The sequence below is a fragment of the Canis aureus genome, chromosome 28 (genome assembly GCF_053574225.1).
Source record: "Canis aureus isolate CA01 chromosome 28, VMU_Caureus_v.1.0, whole genome shotgun sequence".
NCBI classification, from domain to species: domain Eukaryota; kingdom Metazoa; phylum Chordata; class Mammalia; order Carnivora; family Canidae; genus Canis; species Canis aureus.
This window is the reverse complement of record NC_135638.1, coordinates 36,528,479-36,553,935: the sequence shown is the minus strand read 5'-3', so window position 1 is coordinate 36,553,935 and position 25,457 is coordinate 36,528,479. Positions and strand designations below refer to the sequence as shown.

At 40.6% G+C, this 25,457-nt stretch overlaps 1 pseudogene; it reads left to right on the top strand.

Moving 5' to 3' along the window:
• The first annotated feature begins 183 nt into the window (after positions 1-183).
• On the top strand, positions 184-3,607 carry LOC144300268 (CREB-regulated transcription coactivator 1 pseudogene; annotated as a pseudogene).
• The last annotated feature ends 21,850 nt before the right edge of the window (positions 3,608-25,457 follow it).

Here is a 25,457-nt window from a genome sequence, read left to right as displayed (position 1 = left end):
CAGGCTTTTTCCAGAGATGTTCTGATGTTTCTTGCCTAGCTGTGACTACAGATATCCAGGAAAAGCACCCCAACCTGACAAGGACCCAGGTGCTATGGGGAGGATAGTCTTGGTCATATAACCAGGTACACAGCTGAGGCCAGAAGGGTGGCCCCTGAGTGTAGGGAGCATCTAGGATGGGTAATGGAGGAGGAAGATGATCACAATCAACCATGCTCCATGGCCAACTGCAGCTGCAGGGACTCTCATCTGTCTGACTAATTTACCTCTTCAGTTTCCCCCTCAGCAGGAGACCCATGGGAATTCTGCTCCCTACACATACATGGGAAAGTGGATCTGAGTGGCACAGGGTGGTCCGTGGCACACCCCACTGAACTACCTGGTTCTCCTCCAAGAATGGCATGCCGCCCAGCTTGGGGGAGTGGGGTGAGCAAACAGTGTCTAATTCTCTCTGTCAGGGCCTGGCTCAGCAGCAGATAGCCAGAATCACTGTCCTCCCCAGGACCCACAGGGCGACACAGAGGTGTAAAGGCCCAAGCATTTGGGGGCACTGCTTGCTCCAGCTGCCCTAGTGGGCGAGCAGGGCTTTGAGGGGCCTACATCACAGCCCACCTTCCTCTGCTGCCTGGGTGGCCTCCTCCCTTCCTTTCATAGCTGCAGCTCCATGATAAGTATCTTCCACCCCAAATTCTGTCTCAGCAACTGCTCCCAGACGATCTGACCTACAATGGTGACAAATGACCCAAACAAGAAGCACACCCAACTAATGGAGAACTGGACAAAGAAAGAGAAAAGGAAAGCAAGAAAGTGAGAGACAGAAGGAGAGAAGTGAAGAAAAAGAGAAAGAAAAAGAGAATAAGAGAAATAAATCAAGAAAACAAAAAAATCAAGCAAGAAAAAGAAGAGAAAATGGAAAGAAAAAGAAGAAAGAACGAAAGAAAGAGAGAGAAAGAAGGGAGGGAGGCAGGAAGGAGAGTGGACAGAGAGGAGGGTGGGAGGGAAGGAAATAGTTACTTAGTTAGTAGGTTAGTTAGTTCTGGTCTTATTTCTCTCATAAGAGAGAGTAACCAATAACTTAAGTAACCAGTCCAAGTGACCTAGTTCGAGGCAGGCAAGCCCCATCCGACTGGCAGGAGAACACACTGTCCCTGCCTGGAGACTGCTGTGCTGTCCAAACAGCACCATTAGCACATGGGACTCCTAATAGGAGCTGGAACACAGCATCCTTCACCTGTACCCGACAATGCCAGGGGGTGGGGGGCAGTCACCTGTTGCTTTGGGACTTGGTTTCCTTATCCTGGAAATGAAGGCATGTAGAAGTCTTTCCCATTATTTTCTGTTCTAATGCTCTATGATTCTAATGTACTGCCATTTTTAGTACATTCTATTTTAAAGAGTCTTTTGTGTTCAGGAGATTTGGGTAATGAGATTTCTGCCTAATGCATTAGTGAGCCCAGCAGCTACCATCAAGGATATGGAAATGCTCAGTTTCAAAAGCCCATAAAAACCCCAAAAATAGTGCATAAGATTATGAGTGTGCATTTTCTTTGCATTTTTCTGGGGAAAAAGTTCCTGAAATTCACAGTATTCTTAAAGGGGTCTGTGAAACCACAAGACAGTGAGAATCCCTGACTTAGATACACACATTCTACATCTTTACTAAATGAGATGAAGTGCTTAAATAGCTGTGCGCATAAACAACGGATGTAGGCAGTACAATGAACAGACAGACTTAAAGGCTTCACGAGGGGGAAAGAAGAATCAGAGGAGAACAGAGCAGCTGAGGCCAGAGGGGGTCCCTATCCTCATGGCTACAGTCCCAGAACCCAGGAAAGTACCGCAGCTTCTCACAAACCCGTCTCTGACCCCTTAGAGGGGAAGTTCATTTATCCAACAAATAATCTGCAAAGTGTGCTGTGTGTCAAGCAATGAAGGAAAAAAAAATGGGAGGAGGAGGAGGAGGCCGAGAAGTTGGCGACTTGCAACAATCCGCGGAAATTCAGCGAGGAGATCGCGCTGCACGACCAGAGGCAGCAGAGGAGACAGCGGCCTTCGAGGAGGTCAGGGAGGACCCGAGGCTGACGCGGCCGCGCGGCTCCAGCTCCAGGTCTCAGTACCCGCAGCCGGGCCCCAGCCGTGGCCAGTACGACGGCGGGCCCCTGCCCAACGGGACCCAGATGGGGAGTGGCACCGTGGATCTGCCCTTCCAGGCACCCTTCCAGTCGCCGGCCCTTGTCCGTGGGCAAACACGGCCGGCGGCAGCAGCGGCCCAGACCGCACCGTGCACCTCTGGCCGCCGGGACCCCAGCTGCAGAAGGGCCAGTTCTGAGCCTGCCCTGCAGCGGAGCCCAGTGACACCCACCCAGCCAGAGCCCTTCACAGGCGGGTCCCAGGACGCACGCCAGAAAAGAGTCTTACTATGAACAGCTCCAGGAATGGAGGAAACCGTCAGAGACAGATAAGAATCTTTCTAAGCAAGCATGGGGCGCCGGGAAGACGGGGTCCGGGCCCAAGTCCTGCGAGGTCCCTGGGATCGACATCTTTCCATCCGCTGACCAGGAAAACACTACAGCCCTGATCCCCGCCACCCACAACACAGGGGGCCCCCTGCCCGACCTGACCACCATACACTTCCCCTCCCCCTCCCGCCCCCTGGACCCCGAGGAGCCACCTTCCCTGCGCTCAGCAGCGCCAGCAGCACCGGCAACCTGCAGCCCACCTGACTCATCGGGGCATCGGCTCAGCGGGGGGATGAGCACAGCAGGCTCCTCACCGCACCTCACCGCAGCACCGCCCCGCTGGGGTCAGCCCGTTGTCCCTGAGCACGGAGGCGAGGAGGCAGCAGGCCCAGCAGGTGCCACCCCCCTCTCCCAGCCGTCACCCATCACTCAGGCTGTGGCCATGGACGCCCTGTCTCTGGAGCAGCAGCTGCCCGACGCCTTCCTCGCCCAGGCAGGCTCCCAGCAGCAGCCGCCCCGCCGCCCGCAGTCCCCCCGGAGAGCCCGGGCCAGCCGCCAGTGGGGATCGACGGTACCTGGGCGCCGGCTCTGCAGCCCTGTCTCCCACCTCACCTGTCTCCAGTCAAGGCTCCTCCCCTGGGAGCCCCCGCAACAGTCCTCCACCTTGGGCAGCGTGTTTGGGGACTCGTGCTATGAGCAGCGGAGAGCGGCCAGGCAGGCAATGCTCTGTCCCACCAGCCGGAGCAGTGCAACCTCGTGGAGGATGCCATCAGCTCCGGCAGCCCGGACAGCCCGGGCTCGACGCTCAGCTACTCGCGGGCGGCCACGACGGGCCTCGCGGGCAGCCACGGGGCCTGCCACACACGCAGCAGCGTGGCTACCGCAGCCACAGCAGCCAGCAGCATCGCCGTGACGGGAGAGGCCCCTCCCAGCCCCTCCGAAGCACTGACCAGCACACTGGCCGGGGGCGGTGACGTCAGCTTCGACTCCCACAACCAGTTCCCCCCGATGAACTCAAGATCGACCCCCTGACCCTGGACGGACTGCACATGCTCAACGACCCTGACATGGTCCTGGCCGACCGGACACCGAGGGCGCCTTCCGGATGCACCGTCTGTGAGCTGCACACCCGGCACATCGCCGCCCCCTCCCCCCCCGTCACCCCGCCGGCCAGTGGTCCCGACGGCGTCTCCCTGAGCCCAGGGACGGCCGCGCTTGTGATTCTGAGCTTGCAATGCCGCCAAGCGCCCCCTGCCCACCCGCCCGCCCTCAGCTGTCCACCTCCCTCGGGAGGCCGCATGTCACCCCGCGGATCCTCCCTGCGCCTGCTCTCTCGCCCCCCACCCTGGGCGCCGCCCACCGCCCCCCTGTAAAATGCGGAAAGCGTGTTGGGCAGGGCCGCCGGCCTGGAGGGGGCGGTGAGGTCCACGGCGGTGGGCTGAGGTACATTTCTGACTGTTGTCCAGCTCTCACTGCCTTCCCTCGTTCCTGGCCCCCCTACCCGCCCGCCACCCCCAGCCCAAGGTTAGGTAGCGAGCCAGCCCCACCCTGCCAAAGGGAGAAGGTGCCAGAGAGAGGGACAGACACAAAGTGAAATAAACACTATTTTGAAAAAAAAAGGAAGAAAAAAAAGAAAGAAGAAAGAAAGAAAGAGAAAGAAAGAAGAAAGAAAGAGAAAGAAAGAAAGAAAGAAAGAAAGAAAGAAAGAAAGAAAGAAAGAAAGAAAGAAAGAAAGAAAAGGAAGGAGAAAAAAATGAGCACCAAAAATGAGACACCATCACAGGGACTTAGCAAAGGCAGCTGCCGAGGTGACCTTCTTATCAGGACAAAGGGCACACAGAGGGACTGTGTGAGATGCTGGGCAGAGACAGGAGGGCTGCTGCTCATTTCAGCAGATGGCAGCACAGATAGGAAGAGACATCCAAGCAACAACTCCAGAAGAGGAAACCCTGAACTGACTCAGAAAAGCATCAATTAACTGATTTGACCTGAATTCAACTTTCTGCCATGGTAGATGGTCTCAAAATAGAACTGAGTCAAGTTCTTTTAAGAATGCAGAATTTGTGCCCTCAAGTGGCCTAACTGATGCAGACCTTCACCCTGCTCTGTGTCCCGTCTTCACAGAGCTAAACAATTAGCAACCTAAATCTAAATCAAAGATTCTCATTGCACAAGAGAAAGGTGAGTTGTGGGAATGTCAAATGATTTTCCCAAGGTACTTTTAATGACACAGAAAGAGCCTTTCATTTAAAAAATAACTGTCTAATGCATGGTATCTGCAGGACAATTCATACCCTCTCCAGAGCATGCCAAACATATCCTATGTTATAATTCAGAGAGGTACCTTATACCTTGCTTCTCTCAGTACTGTGAACAAGACCAAAACCTAACAACAAAGTTCACTCTTCAGATTATGGTTTGATTGTCTATCAAAGTCTGACATTTAGTAGACATTCAATAACTGTTAATAAATAAGTAAATAAATTTCATACAAAATATCTGTAACTTTTCCTCTTTTCAGACCTTTATTCCATATACACCACTAATATCTGAGTGCAAGTCTACACTACAAACTGACTAATTTCCAAATTGGCTGAGTTTTCTGCCTCACTCTGCAATATATCTGAATTCAGAGCATCCCAGTATTGGCCAAAATCCTGTTTCTTATGTCGTCTTCACTCTTAATGGGAATATATTTGAGACATAGAATGTCAGAAACCCCTACTTGGGTTTATGGAACTTTGATGAGAAGAGCTTCACCAACAGCAACATCTCAGATTGTTCCTGTGTTTTGTGACATAGTGGAAAGGGGCAGTGAGAAAGAACAGTCATGACTTCCAAGGTATGACCCATGTAAAGGGTGCTGTGTACAGATGCAAGTGGATGCTGAGACCACCATTTCCTTCCTCCTCACTAACTGATGCTGTGCTGGCTTGGTCTGGATTCTCTACTGTGAGTTCCATGGTGCCCCAGCCTAGACAGTCTGGTCTGCTCTTCTCTGGAATGCCCACTTTTAAGTGATACATCTTTTCAAGTGATACATTTTTAATAGCTGCATCTTTGTTAGATAATCCCAAAAGTGATTGTACAAGGTGATGATGCACCTGAGCATGGTAGGCAAGGTCTCATCCTGATGGGATCAGGATTAAAGCTGAAAATGGATCATCTTCCAAGAAAGCAGGATAGGTAAGAATGACAAGTGCTTTGAATTCTGTTTAGATAAGGACAGACAAGTACTTGTTCCATTTAGAAACAAGGATGTCATTGGTAAAGTAACTGAGAGCAGTTTATGTTGGGAGGAGGGCAATGGGATGTCAGGTGACAATGAGCTGAGGTCTTAGAAAGTCCTGTGAAAAAGCTACAGACCTCAAATCTCATCATTTTCCCTGTAATGCTTTCCCCAGCTTATCCAAACCAAAGCAATATATCATTCCTGCTACCCACATGAAAAATTTTAAATTTTTCTTATAGTATTCATCACAGTTGCCTTAGATTAAAGCATGACTCATCTCTCTTTTTATATCATAAACTCTTTGAGGACACAAAGTGGCATCTCTCACACACTCTCTTATTTGCCCATACACACACACACCCTTATGCACAATAACTGCTTAGACGAGTCTTGCACATCGTAGTTTTTTAATAACTGCTAGTTGATTTGAATTGAATAATGTATTACACCTCAAAAATATCACTAATGTTTTTTAAATAAATATTCTATTCCAGATTTATTGTCAGATTATGTGGTGATGATAACAGAAACTCTTTTCTTAATCATTTGATTTATTTCCATCTCATGTCATGTTTTCACCTCAAAATAAAACTTAAATTGAGTAAATCTGCACCAGACGTTAATCATATGCTTATTAAATATACCTCTGAGGCTTGGATATGCATGACATGTCTTTTGGAGGTCAATGCTTGGGTTAGTTTCACTTAGAATATCAAATGAATTTTAATATGCTTGGCAAATAAAGATTCTGGATATAATGTGAAGATTTATCACATGTCTCAGCTTCAGGCGATACTTATCAAGGCAGATGGGCCTCTCATAAGTACACCTCTCTTGGGTACTAATGTTCCAAGATCCACTCCTCAACTATTCAGACCATGATCTTACCAAAACACTGAAAGCCAATCAGCCTTTTGGATGCTTGCCTCAACAGACAGTAGCATGTAAGCAAAATGCCAATTTACCAACTTAGAAGCTGAGTGTTCAGGACTCGGACATCCATGATACTGGACCAACACACTTTCTTCTTCACACTATAGTATAACTCAGTAGTTTTCCTGTGACTTACAGCAGAATTTCTCTTCCTCCTGGCATGAGACTGGGAGGGAGTAAGGAAACCTAGCAGCAAGCACTCCCTGAAGTTGGAGTGTGAAATATCTCTGTCAGGAGACAGGGTATTGGTTTAGTGTCAGATCAGATGAAGCCACTCTCCCCTGGACGTCACTGAATAGTCACTGAATAAGGCATCCCTGTTCATGAAGTCTGTTCATTTATTCTTTCTGTAGATGCATTCAGACAAGTGCTGTGCAGAGAACAAACCCAACATGAGCCAAGACTACACCTTAAACTCTTGATTTTTAGAACCAGCTGTATGTTATTTTCAAATTGTGAGGCTCTTTGTTTCTCTTTTTGTTTCTTATATGATTTTAAAAACAAATTCATAAAAGAAAAATTATAAATTATATGTTAATTAGCATACAATATATAAAGATATAATTTGTGATAACAACATAAAGGGGAGGTGGATAAAGCTGTAGAGGAACAGATTTTTTTTTACTATTGACGATAAGTTAGTATCAATGCAAATTATATGAGTTTAAGATATTAATTGTAATTCCCCAGAGTAACAACTGAAAAACAAAATATACAAAAAACAAAATGAGGAAGGAATCAAAATGGCATACTATAAAAACTTAATCAAGCACAAAAGTCTCTATGAAGAAATTGAGGGACAGAGAAGATATAAGACATACAGAAAACAAACCACAAAATGTCAGAATCAAGTCCTTATCAATAATTCCTTTAAGAATAAATGATTTAGACTCTGCAGTTTGAAGAAAGATACTGGCAGAATGGATGATCCAAATATATGCCATCAATAAGAGATTTGCCTTAGACTAAAGAAGTAAAAACAGGTTGAAAGTCAAAAGACAGGGACACCTGGGTGGCTCAGTGGTTGAGCATCTGCTCAGGACATGATCCTAGTCCCGGGACAAGTCCCACATTAGGCTCCCTGCGAGGACCCTGCTTCTCCCTCTGTCTATGTCTCTGCCTCTCTCTGTGTATCTCTCATGAATAAATAAATAAAATCTTTTTTTAAGTGAAAAGACAGGGGAAAAGTTTTCCATGCAAGTGGTACTATTTTTTTTTAAGATTTTTTATTTGAGAGAGAGAAAGACTCCTTCCTTGCTGAGCACAGAGTTTTATGTGGAATTAGATCATGACCTGAGTGGAAGTCAGATGCTTAACCAATTAAGCCACCCAGGTACCCCAATACTATTTTTTACCATGCAAACAGACACCAAAAGAGACCTAGGATAGCTGTACTTGTATTAGACAAAACAGGCTTTTAACTGAAAATGTGAAAAAAGGATATTATATATTGATAATTATAAATATACACACATCAAATAGTATAGCCCCAAAATATATGAAACATTGACAGAATCGATAAGAGAAATAGATAGTTCTAAAATAATAGTTGAAGACTTCATATCCCCCTGTTATTATTGTATAGAACATCTAAACAGAAGGTCAATAAGAATATTGAATATTTGAACAACACTATAAACCAATGAGATGTAACAGGCAGTTATAAAGCAGTCCACCCAACAACAGCAGAATAAACATTCTTTCCCAGTGCACATGGAACATTCTCCAGGATAAACCAAATGTTAGTCCAACAAAACAAGTCTCAATAAGTTTTTAAAGATTACAATCATACAAAGTATGTTCTCCAACTACAGTGGAATAAACCTAGAAATCAATGCCTTGGAAAAACTGGAAATTTCACAAATATGTAGAAATTTAACAGCACACTTTTAAATAATCAATGGGTCAAAGAAGAAATAACAAAGGAAACTAGAAAATACTTAGAGCTGAATGAAAATTGAAACAACATAAACACTAAATTTATAAGATACAGCAAAAGCAGTGCTCAGAGGAAAAATTATAGCTAAACCATAAACATAAACATTAAACATAAACATTAAAAAGAAGAAAGATCTGAGACCATAACCTAACTTTACACATTAAGGCAACTAGAAAAATAGAGCAAACTAAATGCAGAACCAGAAGAAAATAGAAAATAATGAAGATGAGAATAGTAATAAGTGAAATACAGTATTGATGAAACAAGTTGGTTCCTTGAGAGGACCAACAAAATTGGCAAACCTTTAAGAAAAAAAAGAGAAGATACAAATTACTAAAATCAGAAATTAAGGGCATTACTACCAACATCACAGCTATAAAAAGGACTAATAAAGAATACTATGAACAATGGCACACCAACAAATGGGATAACCTAGACAAAAGGGACAAATTCCCAGAAATACATCAATTACCAAAACTGACACAAGAAGAAATAAAAACTCTCAACAGACCTATAACAAGTAAAGAGGTTGAATCAGCCAAAACTTCCCAACAAAGTATGGGACCAGATGGTTTCACTTATAAATTCTACAAAACCTTTAAAGAATAATTCTCACTAATCCTCGAACTCTCTAAAAAAAATAGGAAGGAACATGTCTTAATCTACTCTATGAGGCCAATACTACCTTTATATCAAAGGCAAGGATACCACAAGAAGAGAAAACTAAAGACTAATATTCCTTATGAATATGGATGTAATTATCCACAAAAAAAACTAGCAAACTAAATCCAGCACTAAATTAAAAAGATCATACATCCACTATATTAAAAGCATTATTATATTAAAAGGAACATGACTGAGATTTATCCCCAGAATGTAAGGGTGGTTCAACACATGAAAATCAATAACTGTAATATACCACATTAATGGAATGAATGAGAAGAAAACACATGATCTTCTCAACTGGTACAGAAAAGACATTTGATTAGCCTTTCCTAATAAAAGCACTCAGAAAACTAGAACTGAAAATAACTTCTTTACCATGATAAGATCATTTAAGACAAACCCATAGTTAACATCTCACTCAATGGTAAAGACTTAAAGCTTTCCCCTAAGTTCAGGGACAAGATAAGGATATTCCCTTTCACCACTTCTATTCAACATTGTAGTAGAAGTTCTAGCCAGAGCAATGAGACAAAAAAAGAAATAAAAGGTATTCAGATTGGGAAGAAAGAAGTAAAACCATCTCTATTCACAGATGACATAATCTTATATATAAAAAATCCTTTAGAATCCACAAAACAATTATAGCTAATAAATGAATTCAGTGAAGTTACAGACTATAAGATCAACACATGAAAATAAGTTATGTTTCTACACACATGCAGTGAACAATCCAAAAAGAAAATTAAGAAAATAATTGCATTTACAGCATCATCAAAAAGAAGAAAATAGCTAGGAATAAATTTAAACAAAAAGATGCAAGAGGGCAGCCTGGGTGGCTCAGCGGTTTAACTGCCTGCCTTCAGCCCAGAGTGTGATCCTGGAGTCCCAGGATTGAGTCCCACGTTGGGCTCCCTACATGGAGCCTGCTTCTCCCTCTGCCTGTGTCTCTGCCCCTTTCTCTCTCTCTCTTTCTCTCTCTCTCTCTCTTTCTCTCTCTCTCTCTCTTTTTCTCTATCATGAATAAATAAATAAAATCTTTTTTAAAAAAGATGCAAGGCTTATACACTGAAAACTACAATACATTGCTGAAAGAAATTAAAGAAAATCTAAATAGATGGAAAGATGCCCATATTCACGAGTTGAGAGAATAAATGTTATTAAAATGGTAATACTCCCCAAAGCAGATCTGCAGATTCAATCTCTATTAAAACCCCAATGACCTTTTTTGTAGAAATGGAAAAAATGATCCTAAAATTCATATAAGATTAGAAGGAACCCAAATAACCAAAAGAATCATGAGAAAAGAATAACATTGGAGTTCTCACACTTCCCATTTTCAAAACTTACTACATACCAATAATAATCAAAACAATGTGGAACTGACATGTGAATAAACATATAGATCAGTGGAATAGAATTGAGAGTCCAAAAATAAAACCACACATCTATGATCAATTAATTTTCAACAAGAACAAAGAGCAGTGTGGAAAGAAATGGCGCTGAGATAACTGGATATCCACACACCAAAGAACAAAGTTGGACTTTATGTGACATCATATATAAAAATTAACTCAAAATGTACCAAAGATCTAAATAGAAGAGTTAAAGCCATGACACTCGTAGGAAAAAACATCAAAGTAAATCTTCACAACCTGGGATTTGGTAATTCTTTTTTTTTTTTAAGGTATAATACCAAAAGTGCAAACAACAAATGACAAAATAGATAAACTGGACTTCACTAAAATTAAAAGTATTTTGTATCAAATAATTCTTTTTAAAAATTATCAAAGAAGACAAGTTAGGTGATACAAAAAACTGCAACACTTCATGAGGTAAGCAATCTCCTCTTGGAGAACTGCAAAATGGGGCAGAAGGCAGAGAGCTTTTATAGGATAAAGATTAAAGAACATGGGACTGCCTAGGTGATTGGTTAAGCATCTGACTCTTGGTTTTGGCTCAGGTCATGATCTCAGGATTGTAAGATTGAGCCCCATGATCTCAGGATCAGGAGATTGGGTGCAGATTGAACTAATCTGCACTCAGCTTCTCTCTCTCTTTAAAATAAATAAATAAGTCTTTTTTTAAAAAATAGATTAAAGAACAAGAAAGAATAAAACAGAAAAATTCAATTGGCTGGGACACAGAGTCAATCTTGTTTGGGGTAAGAAACAACAAGGAAATAAGTATAAAGTCCAGAGTTGGCTGGGTGTTTGAGAAATGACTGGCTGGATGTATGGAGAATTGTGCTTGGTGGAAAAAGCCAAACTCGACAGATTACATACTCTATGTTTCCATTTATACAACATTCTTGAACGCAAAATAATAGGAAGGGAGGACAGATTCGTGATTACCAGCAGTTAAGAAGGGAGTGGATAGAAATGGGTGTGGCTATTAAAAGGCAACATAGGAGATTATTTTGTGATGGAAATGTTCTTGATTAGTGTTAGTCTCCTGGTTTTGATATTGTACTCTTAATTTTAGAGATGTTGCTCTTGGGGAGAACTGAGGAAAAAGGACACAGGATCTCTCTATATTATTACTTACAATTATATATGAATTTATATCTACCTAAAAATTGAAAGTTTAATTTAAAACAGCAGCCTTCCCTAGCATGGGCTGTTGGGTTCTGACCAACGCAGCTGCTTTTCAACTTTCTCACACCTGAGCCCCACTGCACCACTTCTCATCCCCTCACTACAGGATCATTCAAAATCATCTCATCCCAAAGCTCTTTAAACTTCGTTTCATTGAGTCCCAAGAAATTTTGAAATTACAGGAGGTTCAGCCACCTTGGGTCATCCAGGAAAGAAGGTGTACTGAAATATCTCCACTTTAATACAGAGTAAATCCACTTTTGCCTATGGTAAATACTGCAATTCCACTCATTTTATTTTTTTTTTCATTTTATTTATTTATTTATTTTATAATAAATTTATTTTTTATTGGTGTTCAATTTGCCAACTACAGAATAACACCCAGTGCTCATCCTGTCAAGTGATTCCACTCATTTTAAATAGAGATCCCCATATGATAGTATTTTCAAATTGTTCACCTTGTAAAATCTGAGGCTTGTTTTGACTTCAAAACATCTTTGCGGTACAGCTATCCCTGATTTTCCTGCTCTTAACCGAGTAGTTGTGAAAGCTGAGTTCAAATCCCATTAGCTTGGGTAAGTCACTTAACTGTGCTCAGTCCCATTTCCTCATCTCTGAAAGGAAGGTAACCATCATATCCTCACAATAGGGCTATTCTAAGCTTTAGATGAGATGAAGCATTTACAGCATTTAGCGCAGTGCCTTCCACAAAGTAGGACTCATTGCATAATAGCTAATTATAGAATTTCTACCTCTCAGCCACATTTTATTCTATACAACTCTAATAGAAAATTCCTTCTTTATCAAGAGCCTAAAATCTATCACTTGACAATACAGCAGGGGTTCAACTTACCCCAGTTTTTTTTTATGTCTTTTCCTATAACCTACTTTTCGGTGCCGTTCACACATCACTAGATGTTTTCTGCTTTTCCTTTGTTCCTCATGAGCCTGAGCACAATGCCCTCAATATTGCTGTGCCATATTCCAGAGGCTGGCTACCTGACCTTTCTCACTGTGCAGGCTCTTCAGCATGAATGTAACTCAGAAGGCACTATAGTTGGCAGCCACGTGGCCTGTTGATTCACAGTGGAAATGTTCGTGAAAGCCCCCAAGCCTGTTTCACACAACTTACTGTCAACACATATCTATCCAGTTTGAAGCCATTAGGATTTGGGGGACTGTGAGTCTCTCTCTCTCTCTCTCTCTCTCTCTCTTTCTCTCTCTCTCTTTAGTTTTGAAAAACATTTTATTCAAGAATAACATAATTTCAAATATCTTCCAAAATAGTTTCCTAGATTGCTACAAAAGAAGGCAAATTCAATAAGAAATTTAAATCATTAAATATGTTTCACTAGTATATACATACAGAATGCCAAGCAATTAATATTTAGCCCTGGAATGCATACCATGTCTTTTGTTTTTCCTTATTAAAGAGAGGCTCAATCCAGCACTTGGTATAGGCTATATATGACAAGCCAAGTTCAGTGTTCAGGAGAGTTTGACCTTAGCTGCCTCAGTCTACAGCTGTGGTAGTTTGTCCACAGGGGTGTCCGATTTGAAGTCTGTAGAACAGATCTGGGGCTTGAGTATCGATTAGCCTGTAGGATTGTCTGATTGTAACGTCAGCAACACAAGCTGGAAAACAAATTCCACTCCACATGTTTGCCTCTCTGGGCTCATCTCACACATCTCTGTTTTCCATCTCATTCCCTAGAAATCTTGTGTTGTTCCCTTGTTTGCTCCTCACACAAACAGTGCTACTTCTTGACCCCAGGCCTCTACCCAATAATGCTCCCTCAGACAACAGTTCTCATACATTCTTCTCTCTAGTTGGCTGATGAACTCATCCTTCAACATTGTTTCCAGAGCCACTTTCTTTGAAAAGTCTTCCCTGAACCCCCAGGCTAGGTTAGGGGCCCTCCTCCTCTCTGTGCTCCTATTCTATCTGTTCTTACTGTAGATTATCTTTGAAGACTCTGATGAATGATACTCCTTTTCCCCTACCTGATCCTGAGAATAAGGCTAAGTGGCATCTTTATTACTAATACAGCTTGCTGTTGGAGGGCACAGCAAGTAAGTTTCACAATACTCAAATCTTGGTAGACTCACCCACCATTCATGGCAGTGATGGGCACCAACAGAGGCAGACTTTCTACAGGTAGCTTAAATGGGGAGGAAGGATCTGAGATCCACAGGCCAAGTTTCTCCTCCCAAACTCACCATTAGCTAATCACTCCCTCTCCTGGACAAAGTGAGTGAGGGATGTAGGCCAGGTGGGTTACACTGCCGGAGTTCTCTTTACACACAAGGGGACATCAAGAAACCGGTAGGACTGTGGAAAGCTGACCCCCTCACTGAACTGTAAGCAAAAGACAGTGTACCCACTGTCTAGCATGGGATACACATAGAGCAGTTGCTCAGTAAAGACACCCTGAGCTCAATAAACCCAGATTCACCCCCTTGAGATTGGTCTCCATGCCTCAACTCAACAGATACCAACTGACCAGAATCCTGGGTGAGCCCACCACAGGGAGAGAAGCTCATTGGCCTGATGGATCCCCTCCTGGAGGGGCTTGTGTCCACTGTTTCTCTGAAAAATGTAACAAAATAAATAGACATTTATATATCATGGTGAAAATAAAACTATCTGGTGACAAATATTAATCATGATTGTAGGGTCAACAAATGTCAAGGTGGGATTCTATACACATGACAATGCCAATGGTCACTGAGATACTACTTACTTTAATCCACTCTGCTGAAAGATAAAACACCATTTAATGCAACCTCTGTAAATGTGCTCATTTTTTTCCATATCAAGGGAGAAATGAGATTTCCTCTTAGAGTTGGAATAAGATAAAATAGCTATGTGAAAGACAGAACTATGAGTTCAAGAGGAGCTTTTTTTATATTAAAACCTAAATATGCTGAAAAAAAGAAAGATAAAACAGTATTTCCAGAAATGGGGAAAAAGTCATTTTTGGTAAATTAGATTATGTTAAATTAGCACAGAATTTTAGAATGATGAATTGATCTCAATATTTAATGATGACTTTAATGAATTTCCTTTTCAATGTTCTACATTAAAGAATGAAAAAAAAAATATTGCTTATTTAGGGCAAAGACCACATCCAGAGGCCATAATTATCAATGTGCTTCTCAGGCATCTCTCCTCACTGTGCCATGATTCTGGATGTCAAGGGTCCTTCTTTTTCTCCTATTGATAGGAACCAATTCAGGGATGTAAGCTCGGAGTCCAGCTCCCTCTGGAATGCAAATGAAGAACCCACTGTGTCAACTGTTAGAGAAAAATAAACCAGATTTCAAACATTCATTTAGAAATCTGTTGGTTTTAGGTTTTATTATTTAAGTATATGATCTAATTTGGGTTCATCTTTTTATATGGTGCAAGGTATAGAAGGAAGTTCTTTTTTTTTTTTTTTTTTTTTGCATATGGATATTTGATTGCTTCAGTAACATTTGTTGAAAAGTCTATCCCTTCTCCACTGGATTGCCTTTGCACTTTGACAAAGCAATTTTTCTATATATGTAGTCTATTTCTGTACTAACTCGAATAATGGAGATTTCTAATAACATTGATTTATATGTTTATTCCTATGCCCATACCACCCTGATTTCCTTATTCCACAGTAAGTCTTTAATTTAGGTACTTTCAGTCTCCAAATTTGTCTTCCTTTTCAAAATTATTGCGGCTGCTCTATGGCTTTACATTTCCACATATGCTTTAGAATCAGATAATCATGAGTTTAGTCTAATTTTTTCCCAATTTAATTTATTTCACTTCTGAGCCCTGCCTTTCATATGCAGTTTCATGAAGTGCTAAGACGTTGACATGAGTGATGTCAACGAGCTAATGAACTCTAAGGCCATGTGCCACCATCCAAGATGCTGTATACACAGTATTTATCTTTTAAGTGCCCTGTATTCAAAAATCCACGTCATCTAGCACATATTGAGTATCTGTTCAATCTGAATATTTTGTTTCTTTCATCTTCTCTGAAGCTGAGAATAACCATGAGCAGCTAGCATAACGCATTGCTTGCTCAAAGGTTATGCTGCAAACCTGCCTGGAGTACCTCTGTGTTGGTGCAGAGCTGGCCTCAATGACTCCCTCTAGGGGATTTCCAAGATTGGAATCAGATTTGATGATTGGCTTTCAAGAGTAGTCCTCATGCTCCTCAGAGAGAGTCAGGCTTGCCCTCTGTGGCCGTACATATCTCACCTTGTGTTCCAGAACCTACTAGAAGGTTGTAATCACCTAGCAAGTCTAAACAACAACAACGTCAAAACAAAAAACAAAAACCCAGTTTCCTGGGCCTGAAACCAAATCTATTAAATCTGAATTTCAGGGCACAGTGTCTAGGACCCTGTTTTTAAAATTCACCAAGCCCTTTAGGAATACATGTTCTAATCACCGGAGGGAATAATTCTATCACTCTTTCTCCATCACCTACAAACTTATTTTCTTGTATTCCAACCCCTTTTTATGCCAAGACAGCAAATTTTAGACAGAATTCTATGCCCCAAATCTTTGATAATTATGGATTTAATTTTTAAATTAAAAAATAGTCATCTGGCTCCCCCATAATTTTTTTTATTTATTTATTTATTTTAAATATTTTTTATTTATTTATGATAGTCACACACAGAGAGAGAGAGAGAGAGAGAGAGAGAGGCAGAGGGAGAAGCAGGCTCCATGCACCAGGAGCCTGACGTGGGATTCGATCCAGGGTCTCCAGGATCGCGCCCTGGGCCAAAGGCAGGCGCCAAACCGCTGCGCCACCCAGGGATCCCAATTTTTTTTTTATTTAATTACACATTGACATGACAAAGAAAAGCAATGCCTGACCCAAATCTAGATCGGTACTGAAGGGGAAAAGTTGCAATAAAGGACATTAAATCAACCAAAAATACTGGAATATGGACAGTAAATCAGATAAAAGTAAATGTACACTTGCCTAGTTGATCACTGTACTGTGGTTTTATAAGGAAAACATCCTTTAGGAAATACACATTTTTTTTAATTTTATTTTTATTTATTTATGATAGGCACACAGTGAGAGAGAGAGAGAGGCAGAGACACAGGCAGAGGGAGAAGCAGGCTCCATGCACCGGGAGCCCGATGTGGGATTCGATCCCGGGTCTCCAGGATCGCGCCCTGGGCCAAAGGCGGGCGCCAAACCGCTGCGCCACCCAGGGATCCCGAAATACACATTTTAATATCTATGGCCAATGAGACATATATGTAACTTAGCATCAAATGGTTCAGAGAAATAAATGTGCATGTTTGCGTTTGTATTTGTGAAGAGAGACAGAGAAAAAAAGCACAAGTAAGTAATGATAAAGAAAATGGGATAAAATATTAGCTAAAGGTGAGTCTATCTATAAAGCTTTTTGCATTAGCTTTGCTTCTGCAACATTCTGTAAACATGAAATTATTTCCAAACAAAAATTAAAGAAAAAGTTTTTAATTATATGTTGATTTTAAACAAGCTTTTGCATTAGTCAGGCTCTTCACTGAGTAAACCAGAATCTCTGGGACTTTTCTGCATCCTAAAGGCACTTCATGGAACCACACAGATTCCTGGGCCATCTGCTGTATAAATAGAACGGTGTGAGGTTACTAAGCAACTCAAGGCACCTTTCACTGACGCTATTTAAAGACTAAGTCAGATTTTCCTTTTTAAAACCTATTTAAATACAAATCCAACTGTTTTGTGCACTTCATTTTTTTCTTATTTTCAAATCCTCTAAAATCCTTAGAGAGGAATGATTCGCACATAAGCATAACCAGCAGTATTTATCAAGCCACTACTATGTGTAGGAGGCACAGTTAGGTGCTCAGAATGGAACCTATCAATGATGCTACTGTATGTTCTATAGGAATGAGTGCAGTTTGATGCCTGCAGATGCAACAGTCACGCCTGGAGGCAATGAGCACGCTAGCACTTTGCTTTCATCTACTATAGAATCCTGGAAGGACCTTGGAAACTCAGAAAGCAAAGAAATCCTATGCAAAGTAATCCACAGCTAAAACCAGGAAACTGGCCAGAGGATCAGCATTTATTGAGCACTAAACATGAGCCAGGTTCCAAGCTAAACCCTCCTCCTTAGTGGGTCTCACTGAACCTTTTCAATAACCTATGAAATAGGCATCAAAACACATGTGGAAACTAAGTCACAACACTTACATGTGGTGGAGGTGGGGTTTCACCTTACTTCCTCCTCACCTCTGCAGCCATGGCTTAGTTTTATTTTAACGAGTTACCCTAAATATTTCACTAGAAATATTAAACTTCTAAAACTCAAAAGTTAAGCAGTGTCTTTCTCCTCTTCCCAAGCAAAGCAAGGACCTTAGAACACAAACTCACATCACAATCCTCGCAAACCATATTCTATCTGGGTTTTTCATTGTGTCTTGCTTTTATTTTAATCTCCCAAAGTAGGCGTCATTTGTTTAGCTTTGTTAACCTTCAAAATAAAATAGTCTGTTATTTCACAAGCAAAATATAGGTTATTCAGGAATAACAGAGAATTGCAATTCTGGTCATCGAAGCTACAGAGAAACCATAGACAAGTCCAACAAACAAAGGAGAGGAACATTTTATGGAGAAGAAGGGAGAGGCTGGGGAGGGTTATTCTCAAAGAAAATCCCTTAGAGAAAAGCAAGAGTTAAGGGTGATGATGGTTTCTCATTGGCTGAGTTGCTGGGTAGCAGATCCAGGGTACATCACTTCCAATTGGGACCTGTAATGATCCTTCCCTGTTGATCATTCTATTGGAGTCTGTAACAGACAATGCTTGCTATCATCAATATTAGGTGATATGATGGCCCCCTGCTGGCCTCCCCCCTCTCCTCAACTCCATTTTAGTGAAGCTGCCGTTTATTCATTCTCAGTCTTAGTCAATCAAGCTCTATTTCTGGACTCTATTCTGTCCTCCTGGTTTGTCCAGTGATTTTCATGTCAGTACAATGACTTGGTTATTGTCTTCAACCCAAGTACTGTTAAATCCTCCAACTTGGTTCATTCTTTCAAAATTATTTTAGTTCTTCTAGGTCCTTTACATGTACATTTTAAAATCAGCTTGTCAGAGTGCTGGGTGGCTCAGTCATTTAGGCGTCCAACTTTTGATTCCGTTCAGCTCAGGTCATGATCTCAGGGTTGTAGAATCGAGCCCCACGTAGGCCGTGGAGCCTGCTTAAGATTTTCTCTCTTCCTCTCCCTCTGTCCCTCACCACCCACCCCCAAATAAATAAATAAATAAATAAATAAATAAATAAATAAATAAATAAATATTAGCTTGGCAATTTCTACAACAAAGCTTGATGGCATTTCTATTGTGATTGTATTGAATTTATGGATCATCTGGGGAGAATTAACATCTGAATCTCCCCATCCATGATCATGATATATCTCTTCATTAATTTGTCTTCTTTCATTTGTCTTTGCAGTGCTTTTTTGTTTCATATATAGTCTTACACATACTTTGTTGAGCTTTTAAAGTATTTTTGTGCTATTTAAAATTTCATTTTTTAGTTGTTGGTGCTAGCATAGAGAAATGCATTTTTATATTGACCTTGTATTCTGTGATCTTATTAGTCTCATTGACTAATTCTATGAGGTTTTATATATTTCTTCAGATTTTTTATATGATAATGATGATGTCATCTGTGAATAACTAAAATTTTACATTGTGCTTTCCAACCTACATACTTTCTTTTTTCTTGCCATAGTGTGTGGACTGGAACTCTGTTACAATGTTGAATAGGACATCAGTGTTTTCTTCCTAACCTCAGAGTAAAAGAATTCAGTTTGTCATCATGTAGTATAATGTCTATGGTAAGTTTTTAATAAGTATCCCTTACCAAACTGAGGAAGTTTCCATTTATGCCTGGTTTGCCAGAATTTTTCTGTGACTAGGCATTGAATTTTGTCAAATTCTTTCTTTGAAAATATTGAAGTAATATTTTTCTAATATAATGAAAATATTATTTTCTTCATGTTTCCTCTTTTAGTCTTTTAATCTATACATTTGGTGAATTCCACTGATTGATTTTTGAATGTTAAATTCACTTTGAATTTCTGCAGTAAACCCCATTTGGATGTGATATATTATCTTTTTTATATATTGCTAAATTCAGCTGCTAAAATTTTGTTAAAATGTTTACATCCATGTATATGAAGGACATTGGGCTATAGTTTTTTTTCTCATAATACTTTTTCTGGTTGTGGTGTCATGGTAATTCTGGCCTCTGAAAATGAGTTGGGAAGTATTCCCTCCTCTTCTTTTGTCTGAAGGAGTTGGTATAGCTTGATTTTTTTTTCTCTTATATTTTAGTATATTTCACCAGTAAAGTCACTTGGATATAAAGTTTTCTGTTCTCTATTGGAATGTTTTCATCTATAAATTCAATTTCTTTAGTAGATTTAGGGCTTTTGTGGTTTTTTTATGTATTACCTGTTGAGGTTCATTGAGTTTCTTGGATCTATGGTTTTCATCAAGTGTGGAAAATGTAGTCATTGTTTCATATTTAATAGTCCTTCTCCTTCTTGTACTTTGATTGCCCATATGTTACAGTGCTTGATATTATCCCACAACTCCCTGGACTTCTTTCAGTTTTTTATCAGTGTGCTTCATTTTGCATAGTTTCTATTGCTGTACTCAGGATCCCTGTTATTGCCTTCTGAAGTGTCTAGTGTGTTGTTAATCCAATGAAGTGTGTATTCCATTTCCAATATTATTATTTTTTATATCCAGAAGTTCCATTTGGGTCTTTCTTAATATCTTTGATTTCTTTCCTCATCACATCCCTGCTTTCATCTATATCTTGAGCATTACAGCATATTATAATAACTGTTTTAACATCCTTGTCCGATAATATTCTCATTTTATCATTTCTGAGTTTGTTTTCATTAAGTGGATTTTTCACTGGTTGTGGTTCATATTTTTTTGTCATTGCATGTTTTGTGAGTCTTTAAATTTGATGCTGATGTTCTGACTTATGTTGCAGTTCACTGAATTTCACTCCATTCTTTCAAAGGAAGCTGGAACACATTACTTGTTCCTAGGAAATTTTACAGTTTGCTTTTAAGCCTTGTTAGGGAAATTTGGAGCAGCCTTTAGTCTAGAGCTAATTTAGCCCTGCAACTAAGGTGTGCCACTGCTGGGGACTCTGTCTGGTTTTGCATGTATTATGAGCTCTCTTTCTCCTGCAAGAGGGAACACAGACTCTTCCCAGCCCTGTGTGAGCTCTGGGAATTGTTTGGCTTACTGCTTCTCAGCCTGATGGAGAGGTACCCTGTGCCTGCACAAACCAGTATCAGTCTAAAACTTGAAGGGATTCCTCTTTAGATCTTAAGAGTTTGCTCTGTGTAAGCCCCCTCCTGTTTGGCATTTTGCTCACAAATTTTATCTGCTACAGTCTCTACAAGTGCTGGATCTTTCTCTTCAGCTGAGTAGAAAGAGAATCTATCCACTGTGTCCTGGCAACTGCCACCAGGCAGTCAGCCAAGACCATCACAGGGTGTACCTCCTTTCTTTGTCCCAGAGATCACACTCCTGCACTAGCTTCTGTCTAATATCTGAAAAAGCTGTTTCATATATTTTGTCTGATTTTCTAGTTGTCTATGCTGGGAGAGTGGCAGCAGGACTCTCAGAGGGCCTCCATGACTCCCACATCCTCATGTTCATGCCCTTGAGTGTAGATAGCACTGAATGTGGCAGAGGTGACAGACTGTGTGTGATTACATGTATGTGATTGTGTCACACAAGGTTATAATGCTCATCTCCAGAAGAAACCCTGATGGCTTTACCAAAACCAGTTGCTACATTGTGCACTGGTTGGAGAGGCCACAGATCATAGATCTGAGGATGTCTCTGGACAAATGCCAGCAAGTAATTGAAGCACTCAGTCAGCAACATGCAAGGAACTGGACTTTTCCAAAAATCATGTGAATTTGAAAGTGCATAATTCCCCAGTTAAACTTCAGATGAGACAATTGCAGCTTTGTAAAACTCTAAAGCAGAAGGCCCAGCTAGGCCACCCCCAGATGCCTGACCCATGGAAATTGTGTGGTAATAAATGTGTTATTTAAACCTGCTGAGTTTGTGATAATATTGTTGCACAGCAATAGGTAATTAATATAAAAGTTCATTCCCTAGCAATTAACATTTCAGAAACATAAGTAGAACTCCTACTCTGCTTTTAAGAGGGAAAGGAGTATGTTTGATTTTTTATTTCATCTAAAATAATCCAAAAGTCTATAAACATGTTTTACACAGAAAATGTAATGAATTTCATTTAAAAAAATAAGAATGAGAAAGTGATTGATAAATACTCCAGGTATAAAGAAGGAGTTAAGAACATATGGACTTGAATTTAAATCCTGATTTTGCAATTCTCAACAAGATACTAGCCAATAGGATCCAACAATACATTAAGAAGATTATTCACCATGACCAAGTGGGATTTATCCCCAAGATGCAAGGTTGGTTCAACACTCGTAAAACAATCAACGTGATAGATCACATCAACAAGAGAAAAAACAAGAACCATATGATCCTCTCAATAGATGCAGAGAAAGCATTTGACAAAATACAGCATCCATTCCTGATCAAAACTCTTCAGAGTGTAGGGATAGAGGGAACATTCCTCAGCATCTTAAAAGCCATCTACAAAAAGCTCACAGCAAATATCATTCTCAATGGAGATACACTGAGAGCCTTTCTCTAAGATCAGGAACACGACAGGGATGTTCACTCTCAATACTGTTAGTCAACATAGTACTGGAAGTCCTAGCCTCAGCAATCAGACAACAAAAAGACATAAAAGGCATTCAAATTGGCAAAGAAGTCAAACTCTCCCTCTTTGCAGATGACATGATACTCTACATAGAAACCCAAGAGACTCCACCCCAAGATTGCTAGAACTCATACAGCAATTTGGTAGCGTGGCAGGATACAAAATCAATGCCCAGAAGTCAGTGGCATTTCTATACACTAACAATGAGACTGAAGAAAGAGAAATTAAGGAGTCAATCCCATTTACAATTGCACCCAAAAGCATAAGATACCTAGGAATAAACCTAATCAAAGAGGTATAGGATCTATACCCTAAAAACTACAGAACACTTCTGAAAGAAACTGAGGAAGACACAAAGAGATGGAAAAATATTCCATGCTCATGGATTGGCAGAATTAATATTGTGAAAATGTCAATTCTACCCAGGGCAATTTACACATTTAATGCAATCCCTATCAAAATACTATGGACTTTCTTCAGAGAGTTGGAACAAATCCTCTTAAGATTTGTGTGGAATCAGAAAAGACCCTGAATAGCCAGGGAAATATTGAAAAAGGAAACCATAGCTGGGGGCATCACAATGCCAGATTTCAAGTTGTATTAAAAAGCTGTGGTCATCAAGATGGTGTGGTACTGGCACAAAAACAGACACATAGGTCAATGGAACAGAATAGAGATTCCAGAAATGGGCCCTCACCTTAATGGTCAACTAATATTCCACAAAACAGGAAAGAATATTCACTGGAAAAAGGACAGTCTTTTCAATAAATGGTGCTGGGAAAATTGGACATCCACCTGCAGAAGAATGAAACTAGACCATTCTCTTACACCATACACAAAGATAAACTCAAAATGGATGAAAGATCTAAATGTGAGACAAGAATCCATCCAAACCCTAGAGAAGAACACAGGCAACACCCTTTTTGAACTTGGCCACAGCAATTTCTTGCAAGATACATCCATGAAGGCCAGGGAAACAAAAGCAAAAATGAATTATTGGGATTTAATTAAGATAAAAAGCTTCTGCACAGCATAAGAAGCAGTCGACAAAACTAAAAGACAACCTACAGAATGGGAGAAGATATTTGCAAATAACATGTCAGATAAAGTGCTAGTATCCAAGATCTATAAAGAACTTATTAAACTCAACAGCAAAGAAACAAACAACCCAATCATGAAATGGGCAAAAGACATGAACAGAAATTTCACAGAGGAAGACATAGACATGGCCAACAAGCACATGAGAAAATGCTCTGCATCACTTGCCATCAGGGAAATACAAGTCAAATCCACAATGAGATACCACCTCACACCTCACACCTCATACCTCACACATGAGAATGGGGAAAATTAACAAGACAAGAAACAACAAATGTTGGAGAGGATGTGGAGAAAGGGGGAATCCTCTTGCACTGTTGGTGGGAATGTGATCTGGTGCAGCCACTCTGGAAAACTGTGTGGAGGTTCCTCAAAGAGTTAAAAATACAGCTAACCTATGACCCAGCAATTGCCCTGCTGGGGATTTACCCCAAAGATACAGATGCAGTGTAAAGCCAGGACACCCGCACCCCAATGTTTATAGCAGCAATGTCCACAATAGCCAAACTGTGGAAGGAGCCTCAGCATCCATCAAAAGATGAGTGGATAAAGAAGATGTGGTCTATATATGCAATGGGATATTACTCAGCCATCAGAAGAGACAAATACCCACCATTTGCTTTAACATGGAAGGACCTGGAGGGTATTATGCTGAGTGAAGTAAGTCAATCAGAGAAGGACAAACATTATGTGGTTTCACTCATATGGGAAATATAGGAAATAGTGAAAGGAATCATAGGGGAAATGAGAGAAAATGAGTGGGAAAAAATAGAGAGGGAGACAAACCATGAGAGACTCCTAACTCTGGGAAATGAACAAAGGGTGGTGGAAGGGGAGGTTGGTGGGGGGATGGAGTGACTGGGTGATGGGCACTGATGGGGGCACTTGACAGGATGAGCACTGTGTGTTATACTGTATGGTGGCAAATTGAACTCCCATTAAAATATATATATTTAAAAAAATCCTGACTTTGCCCTTGTGATTTGCTACACCCTTACCTCTCTTAGCTATATTTTTCTCATCTGTAGAGTAAGACTCACACCTGCCTCAGCAATCTTGTGGGATACAGATGGGCCAGTTCACATAAAGCATCTATCACAGTGTCCAGCACCTGAGAGTTCAACACATTTTAGTTTCTATTTTTGTTGTTTCCAGCAAAGTTAGCAAAACTATTTACCCATTTTCACAATTTGTAATAATCAATAGTAGGGACAGGAAAGAGCCAGAGGAGAATTTCATAACATCGATGCAGCAAATATGTATCAAGTTTCACCTAGTACAGGTACTGACTGAGATTTAGATATATTTTAGTGACTAACACAGACTTGTTCTTTAATCTCAGGATGCTTATAATCTACTGTGGAGAAAGATAGATGATAGATAGATACATACATACATACATACATACACACATACACACATAAAACAAGTAATTGGTTTGACTGAGGAATCCCATTGAAATACATGTAATAGATGATATTTTCCCAGAAACTTCTTTTTTTTTAATTTATTTTTTATTGGTGTTCAATTTACCAACATACAGAATAACCCCCAGTGCCCGTCACCCATTCACTCCCACCCCCCACCCTCCTCCCCTTCCACCACCCCTAGTTCGTTTCCCAGAGTTAGCAGTCTTTACGTTCTGAACTTCTTATAGCATTTTGTTCCATCAAGTTCCCCCTTTCTCTCCAATTAGCTCCTTTATTGGGGT